The 14,966-nt window shown below is 38.1% G+C and overlaps 1 long non-coding RNA gene across 1 annotated transcript; it reads right to left on the reverse strand.

Moving 5' to 3' along the window:
• Window positions 1-1,337: 1,337 nt before the first annotated feature.
• LOC129350188 (uncharacterized) lies at window positions 1,338-3,357 on the reverse strand. The gene is made up of 2 exons (XR_008603512.1): window positions 3,195-3,357; window positions 1,338-3,054 (listed from the first exon to the last, which is right to left on the reverse strand). It is a non-coding gene; the product is annotated as an uncharacterized LOC129350188 (long non-coding RNA).
• Window positions 3,358-14,966: the final 11,609 nt, after the last annotated feature.

Consider the following 14,966-nt stretch of genomic DNA (forward strand, 5'->3'; position numbering starts at 1 on the left):
GAACATTTTTGGTGGAAAAAAAGAAATGTTAAAAATGTTTTGATTTCTGGGGCTTCATTTACTCAGACTCTTCAGAAATAGCAGACGATGCAGTGATTTATGTCAAATATGATGATTACTGTTGTGTGCCGTCACTCCCCGACAGCCCGTTCTGAGGCTTGAAAACCGCTGGTATTGTCTCACTCTGTGCAGGACAGTCAAACTATTTCATAAACCTTAATTGAAGATGATTTTTTGAATATATAAAGTGAATGAATAAAGGCAGCAGTGTGCTAGTGAACCCTCAGACAACATTTTATCTGCAGAGTTTAACCCTCCTGTTGTCTTCATTTACAGGCACCAAAAAATATTGTTTCCTTGTCTGAAAAAAATCCAAAAATTCTGCAAAAAATTTCCCAAATTTCTGAAAATTTGTAAAACCTTCAGGAAGAAAATTCCAATAATTCCTTAAAAGTTTCCCTTAAAAATTTTATTTAAAAAAAAAAAAAAAAAATCCCCCAAATTTGGCAAGAAAATTCTTGTAAATATTTTCAAAAAATGAGTAAAAATCTTCCAAAAAAATCCTAAAAATATCTAAAGTGATTCCATATATATCAGTAAAACTTCTACTATTTTTTTTAACAACATTCACATAAAAATCAACCAAAATCCAGCAAATTTCGCTGGATTTTGGTTGATTTTTTTGTGAATGTTCTAAAGAAACATTCTTAATATTTCATTTTTTCCACCAAAAAATGTTCAAAGATTTCCCAAAAATGTTGAAAATGTGGACATCAGAAGTTTCACTGTGAAAATATATTTTTTTCCACATTTTCAAACTTTAAAACGGGTCAGTTTTGACCTGCAGGACGACACGAGGGTTAACTAAAGTAGCATCAGGAAGGTTATTATTTTTTCAATTTGCCCTCAAACAGCCTTTATCTGTTAACTGGATTCATTCCTGTTTGAGTAAATTGTGCTTTCAGGATACTGTTTCAGATATTTGAAATTGGGCTGAAAAAAAGCGACTATTGATTCTGCTTTGAGCAACTTGGAAAACCTCACACGGATCTCAGCAAAGGGAGCAAATGAAAATTGCGGGGAGGTATGGATTGTTGTTCAGGGCTTCAGGAGATGATTATGACATAATGGGGCTGTTGAACAAGTAATGGGCGTGGGAGCTGCTCGGTGTCATTCCCACCAAAGAGGTGCGTTTGAACAGAGTAAGGGCTGGATGTGTGTGTTCTGCTACATCAATGCAATCCCTCCCCAGCTTCAACTTTTCTACGTGTATCTGCATCTATTCAATTCATTTTACCAATAAAGTCACAACAGAAGTCACCTCAGACCACATCACATATTAAGGTCAAAACCTTATAATATTACATGTATTATAGCAGGAGAATCAAACTCATCATAGTTCAGGTTCCATATTCAGTCCAGTTTGATCTCCAGTGGATCGGACCAGTAAAATCACAGCATAATAACCTATAAATAACCACAACTCCGCATTTTGTTAAGAAAAATAAATTCAATTCCAGCAACATTCAACCTCAGTTTATCATTTCCACGTTACAACTTCCAGATCACAGAGTGTCTACAAAGGAACACAACATTTAGTCACAGATATCTGGAACTGAACCATAGAGGATTTTACTTCAAAAAAGACAAAAAACAACAAAAACAAGACAAAATATTACAAAAATGAGACACGAAACCTCAAAACAACAATGAACAATCTAGTATTTTACTTTATGATGAAAACAACTTGTCATGGTCTAGAAATTATTTTAAATTTATAGTTTTACTAATTTACAATCTGCAGTTAATGTCTTCTCTGGAATTTTTACACTTTGAGGACCGGATTGGACCCTCTGGAGGACCACTTTTGGCCCACGGGCCTCATGTTGGACACCCCTGTATTCTAGGAAAAGCCCAACAAATCCACATGAGATCCTTGTAGGAAGCATTTTGGTGACAGTGGGAAGAAAATAAATCAAATTTAAGAGGAAGAACCAGGATCAGCTGGGATGAGGAGAAGAAACAGACAAACTAAAACTATTATTACCACTCAGCAGGTGTGCTTATTCACATTTTTACAAAATGCCATCATAAGATTAATTCTTAAATCTGTCTGGAGCCAGTAGACCAGGGGTGTCCAACATGAGGCCTGCAGGCCAAAAGCAGCCATCCAGATTTATCTATCTATCTAACTTCTATGTGCAGAAGTGAAATTGCACCTCAGAAGTTCAGTAATCTAATTGGACTGGTCCCAGTCTGCATCCAGACCCGAGTCGTGCCCCGCATTACAAGAAAGATCCTGTTTTACTTTAATTCCTCCCTTGTGAGAATAATTTCAGTGGCCAGAGCCAATCAGCTGTCAGTGCAGAGCAAGTTAGAGAAACTAATGCAGCAGCAGCGTATTTTAGGGCGTATTTTCTGGATATTTACAGATTATCTGGAGTTTAAATATCTCAATAAGACCGGGAAAACGGCCTGATTATTAGCAGCAATACTACATAAAACGTTTGTTAGGGATTCAAAGAAGCCTGCGTAAATAAAATGTATCAAGAAAAGAGCATGAAATTATCCTTGGCTTGGTAAGAGCTGCCAGTTTTCTGCAGTCATGTAAACGGATGCTAGAGGGAGATATTGTTTAAATGCGTATTGAATTAGCTTTTCTCCAACAGAAACCAACAGTCCGCACATGAATTAACATCAGCGGCTGGTTCACCCACCTTAAATGTGGATTATAAGTCAGTTCAAACAACTTTTTGCATTGATTTCTTGTTTTTTTTCCTATTGATGATGCATCTTTTCAGGTCACTGTGCCACTATGTTCGACTAAAAGATGCATTCCAACATTCCTGGAAGCCACAGGCATGTCAGGTGCTGAAGAACTCAGGTGCAGACGTAGTTGGGAGATGATAAACAACACAAAGGGCTGTTTATGGGCTGGTGTCAGCACCTCCTTCATGACAGACAGGATACCAGTGCAAAGAGTCCCTCCCTAACTGGTCTGAATGCCACATAAAGAGGAGGCAGCTGAAGGACTGACAGCAGTCGGTGGAAGAGCTAGAGAAGAGCAAAGCAGCACAGTGTAAGTCCTTTTATCTATTACTGTGTGGAACTATTAATCTTTATAAGGACTTGTTATGAAAGATGCTGTATGTTTACTAGACATCATTGGGATTGTCTTTAATAGGAAACATTACCAGAATACACGGTGTTTGTTCATGGATTTTGCTTTCTTTTTCTTCTTTAGAGCACTAGGACAATGGCTCCGTTAGGGATGGTTGGCACGCTGGGGTGGTTTTCCTCCCCAGAGGTGGGTATCATCTCCCTCATCGTCTTCCTCGTCCTCAGCATCACCCTCCTCGCCCTGTGTGCCCAGTGTAAAAGGTGAGAGAAAAGCAACACTAAAATGTGACAGTAGTATTCCTATATCTGCGTTGAATCATGTCTGTTTTCCTCCAGTGGGCTATAACATATAAAGCGACTTAAAATGCTCTCCTGACTGCGATTCACTCAAAGACAATTCAGGGAATTCAGGACCATTGTGACCCAGCGTATGAGTAATGGTGACCTGCGCTGCCACCCAGAACAAAACAAGTCCTCTCCTGTTTGGAGCAGCTCAGTACGTTGACTGATTCATTTTTCTGTCCCCACAAGGCTTTAATTGCTATTCATCACTCTCCAAAAGCAAAGAGCAGGGACTCATCAGACCCGATGGGTGGTATCTGATGAAGGGTGTTGTCTGTTTGAAGAGGAAGCAGCAGACGAATATGATGTTAAAGTAGAGGTAGTCGAGCCAGATGGGCTGGGCTTCGATCGTTCTACTTCTATAATCTGCACTGATGGTCCCAGTGACAGCTCTATGTGTGTGCGAGTGTGCACACTCATGAGGGTGTTTTAATAGACATCAGAGTGTGCACGTTCATGTTTGTACGCTCATTTCTGTAGTTGTCACACCAAACATACCAGTGACAGTGACGAAGAGGATCAACAGTCTTATCTCTGGCACATTCCACAGATTGTTGTTCATTCAGAGGAATGAAACTGGAATAACACTGTAGTGGTAGACAGGAAAAATAACTCATAACTCAGAGGATTGTCTGTATATTTACACACTGGTGAAATGTGTGTTTGTTTGTTTGCTGGCGAGGGGCAGAGCGGGTACATCTTTGTGTCTTTATTGAAAAAGATGCACTGCAAGAACTCCACATCTTAGCAAGTCTGTTTGTCTTACTTTTAGTCAAAATGTCTCATCTCACTCAATTTAAGATAAATTCACTTAACAAGTGACATTTCAGCAGATGGAGGGACTTGTTTTGAGACAATGCCTCTTAAATATCTTGTTAAGTCAAACAATCTTGAAATTATCTTATTTTCAATTGAACTTTACAAGAAACCTCAAAAAAAGTTTGACCCTCGTGTCGTCCAGCGGGTCAAATTAACCCGTTTTAAAGTTTGAAAATGTGGAAAAAATATATATTTTCACAGTGAAACTTCTGATGTCCACATTTTTAACATTTTTGGGAAATCTTTGAACATTTTTTGGTGGGAAAAAAGACATATCAAAAATTTTTCTTAAGAACATTCACAAAAAAATCAAAGAAAATCCAGTGAATTTCACTGGATTTTGGTTGATTTTTTATGTGAATGTTCATAAAGAAAACAATAGAAGTTTTACTGATATCTATGGAATCACTTTAGATATTTTTAGAAATTTTTTGGAATATTTTTACTCATTTTTTGAAAATATTTACAAGAATTTTCTTGCCAAATTTGGGGGCTTTTTTTTTTTTCAATAAAACTTTTCAGGGAAACTTTTAAGGAATTGTTGGAATTTTCTTCCTGAAGGTTTTGCAAATTTTCAGAAATTTGGGGAATTTTTTCCCTGAATTTTTGAAATTTTTTCAGACAAGGAAACGATATTTTTTGCTGCCTGTAAATGAAGACAGCAGGAGGGTTAATACATCTCAAATTAGGAGGTTACATGAAAGCAATAATCTATTTTTGAGTGAAAAACTGCTATTTTTTAGCATATCTGGCTTATTTTAAGACACCTAAGCTTGACAATCCTGGAAAAATAGAGCTTAAAATAAGTTTTCCCAGCTAATTTTAAGATCTTAATATTCTAAATATCATATCTTATTTCAAGAAATCTTACAAGCCATTTTTAAATAATTTCAAAGTAAAACTTCCTTGAAATAGGTTTTTTTCTTGTTTTGAGAGGGGCATTTTTTCCAGTGTAAGGACCACATGCTACCAGTGAGCTAGTGCTAGATGCTGAATACCTGGTACCAACTGCTAAAAGGTGTCAAAGAAACTCTACTTATAAACTCTCCAAACCTGCTAGTGCTAACTCTAAATGCTAGTGCTAGCTGCAAGACAACTACCATGTCCAAAGCAAACTTACCACTGACAAAGAAACTATACAAGCCAGCTCACCAAACTTGCTAGTGCTACATGCTAATGCTAAGTGCTAACCGCTAAAATACTTCACTGCTTCAGCCAAGCTCACCACAGACAGATACTCTATGAGGGATATAGAAGGGAAGAGAGCAGGAGGAGGACAGGAAAGATCTGGACAACTGGGATTGGAACTATGACTCGCTGTGGTAATGAACCACTCGGCTATCTAGTCATCCACTAGTGTACAACTAAGTTAAGACCGACTATGGATTATATATGAAAGACAGACAGCCTCCGGGTATGAAAAGTTTTACCAATGCAGAAGTGGAGTAAACCTGCATTCTCTCTAACAGCCAGCAGACGGCAACACTTCTGGTTGTTAAAAGAAGTCAGTTTATTTAGACGTTGACTCTTCATCTAACTTGTTTTATTACCTCAGAAATAATTTTCCCAATGACTTTATGATCTCAGTTTCTAGATTAATGACTTATTCAACACAGCAGGATGTTTATTCTGTAAGTATTGACCTACTTTAAAGTAAAACAGTGACTGAGCGGGGTGTGTTTTAGGGTGTGGCTGCCTGGTGTCTGACAGGTGTGTTGTGTCCTACAGACGCTGTCGTCCAATGGAGGCTCCGTTCATCTTTTATATACAGTCAGTGGTTTAGACAGACGTGGTGCAGAGTTGTATCAAAGAATACTTTAAAGAATAGTAGAAGAAAGACTTTGATTTGTGATCTCACAGCTGCAATGTCAATGGCAGTCCACTGTGTTGTTTGTTTTTGTACCAATGCTGGTTTCTGAGGAGGCATAACTCAAGTCCCAGTTGAGACCAATCTTGGTCAAGTCTCAAGTTCTTTAGAGACAGTTAAGTCACATGTGTTGTAAAAACAAATTGAAGTTCAGAGTAAAAACTTGACAACTCAAGTTCTGTGTAATTCACATATCTGGTCAAACTGAGAAGTTATCACAATATCACCCAAGTCCAAATTAGTTGTCAACTCCTTCGAAGTCAGTTTCCTTTAATAAACAGCTCTTGTCAATGCAAGTTTCAAGTCAAGTCTCAAGTCTTGTCAAATCAAATAGACAATCAATAAGGGTCTTTGTAAAGAAAATTCCAAATTAAGTCTTCTAAGATGAATTTCAAATGCTGAAAAATGAATCAACTTTCAGACGAGTTGCATAGATGTCAAATAAACCTGAAATTGTTTTGCAGTTTAATGGAAGTTTGGCCAAATAGAGTCCTTCTTGAACTTAAGCAGCTGAATGAGACATCCACCTGATCAGCTGAGCCGGTCAGGTGTAATTCACTACAGCTACGTTTGGGTATAAAAAGGAGTGTTCTGGATTGTTGAATGGAGCAGTGAAGCAGCACAGGAGAGCTCTGAGGGCAGGAAAACAACATCTATGAACGACTGTGATCAAAGGGCCTGGTGTTCCTACATCAACTAGGACCATAAATCTTACTTTAAAAGGGTGGAAACATTTAGAAAAAGAACAGGACAGAGTTTTGAGCCATAAATCAACATTACATATGTAAATAGCGCCGTATGAACCTTCGCTCCATACAAATAAACTGCACATAGAAATGACAGACTATCAGGACACTTCATTTACTTTCTTGTCATCCACAGGGGCAGCAGCAACGCCTATGATGTGAGCGGAACAACGGTAAGAACTGCCTCACTGCTTTTCATTTTCCTCTCTCTCTATCCATCTTCTGTTATAGACTACAGTCCAGTGGCTAAATGTAGCATGTAGCATCTACTGCAGTCCATTAGCTTCCAATTAGGAGCAATAAGTGACTGATTGTAAGAAAGGTGGTGGAGAAGCTTCATTAGATCCAAACCATGCAAACCAATGAGACAAATGAAAATGGATTAAAGCATCAGTGAATGTCTATGTCTAATTATTATACTGAGCTTTGGCCAAACAGTATTAGAACTCGTTTGTAAGGATATTATGAAAGATCACAAACATTATTTTTCTGAACATGACAGCAACAGTATAATGTACTCATAACACATTATACGAAAATCCATAATAATAGATAACGATTATATATAATGCGGTTAAATTAACAATCCATAGCGCTTTGCTTTAACTTTTAACTGTATTTTTATGAAGCTGTGTAAAGTTACTGAACTACTAAATGATCCTGAACCTCATCACAAATTTCTGGGACTTAAACTGTCAAAAGCAAAATCTTGGTCTCCTTTAGAGACTTTATCTGGGGGTCTAAAAATCACAACAAAATCTTAAGAGTCAAATGAAATGAAGCATCAACACTGTTGTACACTCTGCAGAAGAATTAATGGGATCAAGTGAAAGAAATGCATCAAACACAGACTGGCGATGAAAAGAAATGTTTAGAAGAGACATGTAGAAGCAGTTATGCTGTAATCTGAATAAAATAAACTAAAAAATCCTTACACATATAAAATCAGCAATCTAAAATAGAACTGATTTCAGTTAAGCTACAGAGATAACAGAACCCACATTAACATGTCTATAAAAGTGATTGTACTGAAATAACTTAAATGTAACTGTATGGTGTTTTCAGTACTGGATTACAGGATTAAGGCTGATTTATGCATCATCAGGAAGAGATTATCGGCTACTTTAAGAAGTGCTGCTCATGCATGATGCCTAAAATGTCTGGTGGAATTAAGATGTTAAAATGCAGAATAATATACTCCAATTAACTTAGACAATAGTATTATTCTACATAATGTGGACTGATATGTAGACTGATCCAACTGACAGCAAAATCATAAGCAATGAGACACAAAAGGCAAAATCACCAAATCAGTAATCAATATTAGAAAACTAAATGTACAAACTGTATCATGTCATCTTGACGCAAGAAAAAAAAGCATCCTCCACCCAAAATCATAGCTGCAACTGTATCTTCAACCGTTTACCTTGAAAGCTTTAAGAGACCTACAGTAGGACACAACCACAGGCATGACTGGAGTAAACTGTTGGTCTGTCTGTTACAGAAAAATAACATTTTTGGATGTGAAGATGAGTTTTGTTCTACTCTGGATGCTGTTACTTTCCTGCGCTGTGGACGATGATCTTACTTTATTACAGTCTGATGGGTGTTTTTGCATACCAGGCATAAAGCAGCTTTCAAAATGTGGCAAGTATTCTTGATAAGCTTCAGTCAAGACTGTACATCTGTAAAATAATATTCCCTGTCTTTAGCAGCAAATACAAAATACTTTGTATGTTTTGAGACAACTGAAGGGTACAAAGTGTCAGGCAACAGTATTTATACTATAAATTATGTAAATATTAAATATAAAAGCGATTCACCTGCCATCATAGAAAGCCTGCTCAAAGGAATTAGTGGTAGCTGCATTGAGATGTACACACAAAAACTGACTAAAGTAGAACTGAAATACGTAGAAGAAAACCAGACAGAACAGTATAAACCCTGTTTACCTTTACAGCTCTGCACAAGCAGTCCAAACGTATGATTTCAGGCTTAATGAGCTCCTAATGTATTCTGTTGATCAGCTGAAAAATCTGGCAAACCGAAACAGAGAAAACTCTACATCTCTGAATACTGGATCATTTTAAGCTAAATTGGTAAAATCATTTATTATCTTGAATGAGGGGCTTGAGCTAATGGCGTTTTTTGGGTAAAATCATTAAATACAGAATCAAAGCTGCAAGTAAGTGACTATACCTAATGGCATTTTCCCCCCAATATTATGATGCTTAAACTAAGCACCTCTAATGGTTTAAGATATTAAACTACCACAACTTTTCTTCTACAATAATAGAATCACACATAATTGTGCAGATCAGACCCGTTTCATTTTTAACTGATGAAGATAAGTCAGCTTCAGTAAGCTTGAGCAGTCTGCATTGGAAATAACATCCCCATTCATTAAGATATCAGATTAGACCGTATGACATAACTACGGTATATCTGACAATCAGTCTATAAAGCAGTATATGATTGTGGAGGTAAATCTAATTATGTATGAAGGTGGCAGCCCCTAATGCTAACATCCCTGCAGCGTGAATAAACATTTACATTAGCATCTACTGTGCTGACCTCGGCATCCTGAACGTCTAAATTTAGAACTTTTACAAACTGTTCACAATGATAATACAGGCTTTAAAGTTCAGCCTCTCCAGCTGCCTGTCATTTAAACATGAGCAGTACAAAAACCTCTGACCTTTCTCAGTTGTGAGCATCAAAAAGAGACTGAAAAGTTGTTAGCTTGAGCATATTATTGAGCATTTACACACATAGCCTACAGTATAGACAGCTCCTCCCTGTCCCTACATATACTGAACGTGTAATATATATGCCAAGCTGTTTTAACATATAATAGCTTAACTGAATATGGACTGCATTTATCTGTGTTTCAGTTCCTCTTCCATAAAAACAGATGTCACGTTTGCCATTCATGTGTATAACTCAGTGGTATATATCCAAAATGTAAATATCTGCATATAAATTCTGACTATTACTAATTACATTTTCAGATATCTACATTAATTTCTTACAAATCTTAGTTCTAGTTTAAGATATCTTGAATTACCTTCAGCTACATCTACATGGTCCTATGAACTAGTCAGGATTACACTGCAGATCTCTTTAACTAGAATCATGACGTTGCAGAAATGGCAAGCTAGAATTCTGCCCAGTCCAAGTGTAACTGCAGATACGGAATAAAAGTTTTGACTTGAGGCTAAGGTGTTCCACATAGCTGTAGTTGGTATAGATGTTATGCCAGAAGCTTCTAGTTCATTTCAACCAGAAGTCCCAAATGAACAAAGCTGTTGTTTTCCACCAACTCGTTGCTGATGAGCTCTTTCTATTACACAGCATTTTTAAACAATCTTAACCATCACAGCATTTAGTCTTGCTAACACGGTTCAAATGCTTTTCTGGACCAATATCCAATAGGAAGCAACAATTTGGGTAACACTAATGACATTTTTGATATGTGCAACTGCTATTTTAACAAGTCATGTCTGAATTAAAGATATTTCTGTCACTTTAACTGGTCAGAATGACGTTACAGATATCCTTTATAAGAAGTTTGGTGAGTCACAGTGTAATTACAACCAGTCAAAATGACATTGTTGGTATATGTAAAGTATTAAATATTTAAACAGCTTGTCGTGCTTTTAACACGTTTTGTCTTTTTCCATAGCAGACTGATGGAGGAGCAGGAGGAGCCAATGGAACCGCTGCAACAAAGTCAGGAATAGCTGTTGGTGAGTTCTCCCTAAACGGAAGTGAAATTTCAATTAAACCTTTACATTTCACTGACATTTCTCTTATTTCCAGACCCAGGGACAACAACATGGAGGGACCACAGAGCCATGCCACCCAACACTCTGGAGAGGCCCCATGCAGCGACCCACTAACCAGCCAACCAGCCAACCACAGCCCTGAACACTAACCGCACAACATGACAAACGCACCACAGAAAACAGACAATACCAGCATGAAGGGGGACAAACCGTGCTCAACATCCCATCGAACAGGAACACTTGACTTTGTCCCAAACGGACAGATGGATGGAAAAGGAGAGGAAGGGTAGGAGGGAAAGCTGGCCTCGTTGTCTGCCAGCTGGAGCTACCATCCACACCTTCTCCTCATCACGACGGGCCTTCACTTATCTGGATAGAGGTTTAGAGGAGGAACCTTTTTCTTTTGAACTCTCTCTAACTTATAGCTTGTATTCTGAATTTATCTGACATTTCTTTCCTTACCTCCATAGTTTAAGTACACTGATCACATTCAAACATGTACAACCGTCTGGATTGATTTCACCGTAAGGGTCTGAAAATTTGCAATCACAAACGCAAAACTTGGACTTGAGCTATTAAAAGGGGTTGATTACTTACTTGTCTAGTCTTTCAGCTAATTTAACTCTGACTGGTGCTTACTCGTGGTGATTTTTACATTTGTGACTGGTATGATAGGACACCCTGCTCTCTTCAGGATGCAGATGAATTAAGACCCAGTTAGGAAATGACTACTTTCCACTGTGAAACAAACCTGGTACTAGGAGCTGATCAGATTACTGTCATGTAGCTTTTCACTGAGTATAACACAATATAAGACAGCAATTTAAGGACCAAAACAGTCACTCTTAGTTTTTACTTCAGCATTCTGGAAACTATACTTTCTTGTTGACAGAACTTAAAGATTCTCATCCCAACCCATAAAGCAGGACATGGTAGCTTAACATAAAGACTCTTGGTTTTTAATTTAACCAGAAAAAGTTTCCTTGAGATAAAGAACGTCTTTAAAAAGACCAAGACAGGTAGCAGCACAAATGAACAGGTTACAGACATCCATCCGTTTCCTTCTGCTTATCCAAGTTTGGGTTGCAGCAGGCTAAGTAAGGCCTTCCAGGTATCCTTCTCTATGGAGATGTTTTCCGGTTCATCCTGGTGGATCCTGAGGTGTTCATAGGCCAGATGAGACATATAATCCCTCCAGCAACTTCTGGGTCTACCCTGAAACATCTCCCAGTCGGATGTGACCACAAAACCTCCAAAGGAAGGACTCAGATGCCAAAACCACCTCAGCTGGCGCCTTTTCACAACAATTACTCAAAGGCCCTCTGAATATCTGAGCTCCTCATCCCATCTCTGAGGCTGAGTCCAACCACCTGATGAAGCAAACCCATTCAGCTGTTTGTGTTTGCCATCTCATTCACTACCCAAAGGTCATGACCACTGGTACAGGTTGGAATGTGGACAGACAATCAGCAAATCAAGAGGTTCCTCTTCACCACAATACCAAGATATATACCTGATTACAGTGTTGTGACCACTTCTTGGCCTGCAGTAACTTCCTGGAGTCTCATCGTTACAACATTGTTGATGAAGAAGTCATTGAACCCAACCAAAAACACAAAACTCTTTGTAAACTCAACTCCTCCTGCATTTACTCCTGGGATTTAACACAGAAGACTTAACTAAGCTAAGCTAAGCAGCTGTTGATTTTAGCTGGGGTTTTTTTGTTTGTTTAACCGACTGGTATCAGTATTGCCATCTAACTTTTGGCAAGAAAACTACATTCTTGCTTTGCAAAAATGTCAAACTGGTGCCTTTTCATGTTCAGATGCATGCAGTGGAGTTTTGGGTAGAAGATAGAGGAAGATACTGTTGGTTCTGTGCTGTTTGTGTTGATATTGGGATTTTTCTGACCTTTTATTTCCAATGAAGGGATTTCAGTTTTTATTTGTTCTTTTTTATCTCTCTCTTTTTGTTCTGGTCAGTGTGAACAAAGTGTGCACTATACTGTTACCTTTATTCTACACAAACTGAGCGATGGTGATAAGACAGGAGTGGCAGGACTGAAAGAGAACTAAAGGTCTCAAGGCCTAAAGCAGGGTGGAGTCGTCATTCTTGTAATGCCTGTTGTCATGCCATCCGTTGCCATATTCTCCACTGAACTGCTTAAATAAAACACACCCAAGAGAGGCAACAATGAAGTCAGTGATACTGCTTTTCTTGCTACTGTACACTAAAAACCCATGAAGCCTTTTATGTCAGCTTCTTTTGACAAGCAAAAAAAACTCACGTCGCCAGCTTGAGTTTAGACAGTTTTGGTTTACTTCATATGAGGTATTCTGCATTTGTGTTTTCACTGGATTCTCACTGGTAAAAAGTGGGCGAGGATCAGCGGGGAAAAGTGATGTCGCATATTTTGGTGGAATCTGATGAAACCAGCAGCAAACTGTAAAATACAGACCAAAAAAAACAAACCTGCAGTTCCTTAAATGACCACATGGGGCTGGTTCTAAAGGTGAGTCAGAGCCCATAAACAGACTTTACAGCACAAATAAATAATTTCACAGCCTGGTAGGAAAAAAAGGCTTTAGTCTGTATAATTACCCCATCCAGGACAACACTGAATCTTTTTACTACTCACTTGGTGTCCAAAATTAAGGGCCAGAAAATGAGAAATTTGTCCAAATGAATCTTTTGTCATGGTTATATTAGTAGAACCACCTTAAAACTCCAGAACTAGGCTATCTACACATGCTTTTATTTTTGTGGTAGTTTGTCATGCCTGCTTAGTGCATTATGTCAGTTCAGCTATTTTTAAATTATTTTTGTGATCTAGTATGTCATATTATAAACTGTTCTAAATAGTTTGTTTTGTATCACTATGGCATTTAGCTGCAGATGTGTCAGAAAACGTCACCAGTTGATTTTTTGTAAATGTGGGCTCAAAGATCCAGTGAATTTCGCTGGATTTTGGTTGATTTTTATGTGAATGTTCTTAAGAAACATTTTTAACATTTCTTTTTTTCCCCAAAAAATGTTCAGAGATTTCCCAAAAATGTTGAAAATGTGGACATCAGAAGTTTCACTGTGAAAATTTTTTTTTTTCACATTTTCAAACTTTAAACGGGTCAATTTTGACCCGCAAGACGACACGAGGGTTAACAGTTTAACACTTGCATATACATGTTTATATGCATGTATACCCACTACATGTGTGTTTGCTTGATGTATTACATGCATGTTGCAGAGATTAGCACCATGCTAAAGCTGAACATCAGAAGGTCGTCTCCTAGCACTCCTCTCCGCTGCTCAACAGCACATTGTCCTGTAAAAACCAACTGCCCTCAAGTCGTTGTAAATGTTTGCTATGTGGTCGTTCTAGCTGGTCCAGTAAAAGCTACCTGGTGCCGTTAACGAGTGCAATAAGAAAGGGAGGAGTGTGCCTGGTTTAGGATCAGGTTGGGACTACAGGCCTCAGCTACTCTCAGACCCTAAAATCCCTGCTGACTGGATGTCTGCTGGAGAGGGTGCAGACAGCCGACACTAATCCGGCCTCTCAAACCACACACACACACACACACACACACACACACACCCACACACACACACACACACACACACACACACACTGAAAACACTGTTTGATCTCCATGCAGGCAATTTCTCATGTGATGCTGGGGGTTGATACACTGCATGAAATGGTGTCAGCAGTTTGATTCCAGGAGTTTCTGAGCTGTTTTCATTTGTTCATGGAGATTTAAGGAGGCAGTTCTTGGTCTGAATTGGATTAATGACAGAAACTCTGATATTAAAACGTCCTGTGAAGACTCAGACGAGTGGATCGTGATGTTTGACTGAGAATATGAGCAATTTTAATAATATTTCACTGTTGGAAATTGGATTACATTTGCAGTATTATCAGAAGCAGAATCAGCTTTAATGGCCAAATACAAGTTATTTGGTTTGGGCTGCTGGTGTCGCCCTGGGAACATGGAAAGACAATAATAATAAAAAAGAAACTAAAGAAAAAAGAATAGGGGAATAAAAATAGTTGTAATATAAACAAATATAACACAGTATTTACAGATATTTACAGCTAGAAAGGAATATGTAAACACATTGGTGCAAAATAATAATTGCAGAATTGTTTTTTTGGGATGCAGGAAGATACTGAACCAAAGAGCATATTTATGAAAAAAAAAATCTATCATTTGCATGTGTTATTTGTGTTTTATGAGGGCAGGATTCATGTGATGGATGCACATCAGATGCACAAACACAGATCAG

This window comes from Amphiprion ocellaris, chromosome 12 (assembly GCF_022539595.1).
Source record: "Amphiprion ocellaris isolate individual 3 ecotype Okinawa chromosome 12, ASM2253959v1, whole genome shotgun sequence".
In the NCBI taxonomy this organism is placed as follows: Eukaryota; Metazoa; Chordata; class Actinopteri; family Pomacentridae; genus Amphiprion; species Amphiprion ocellaris.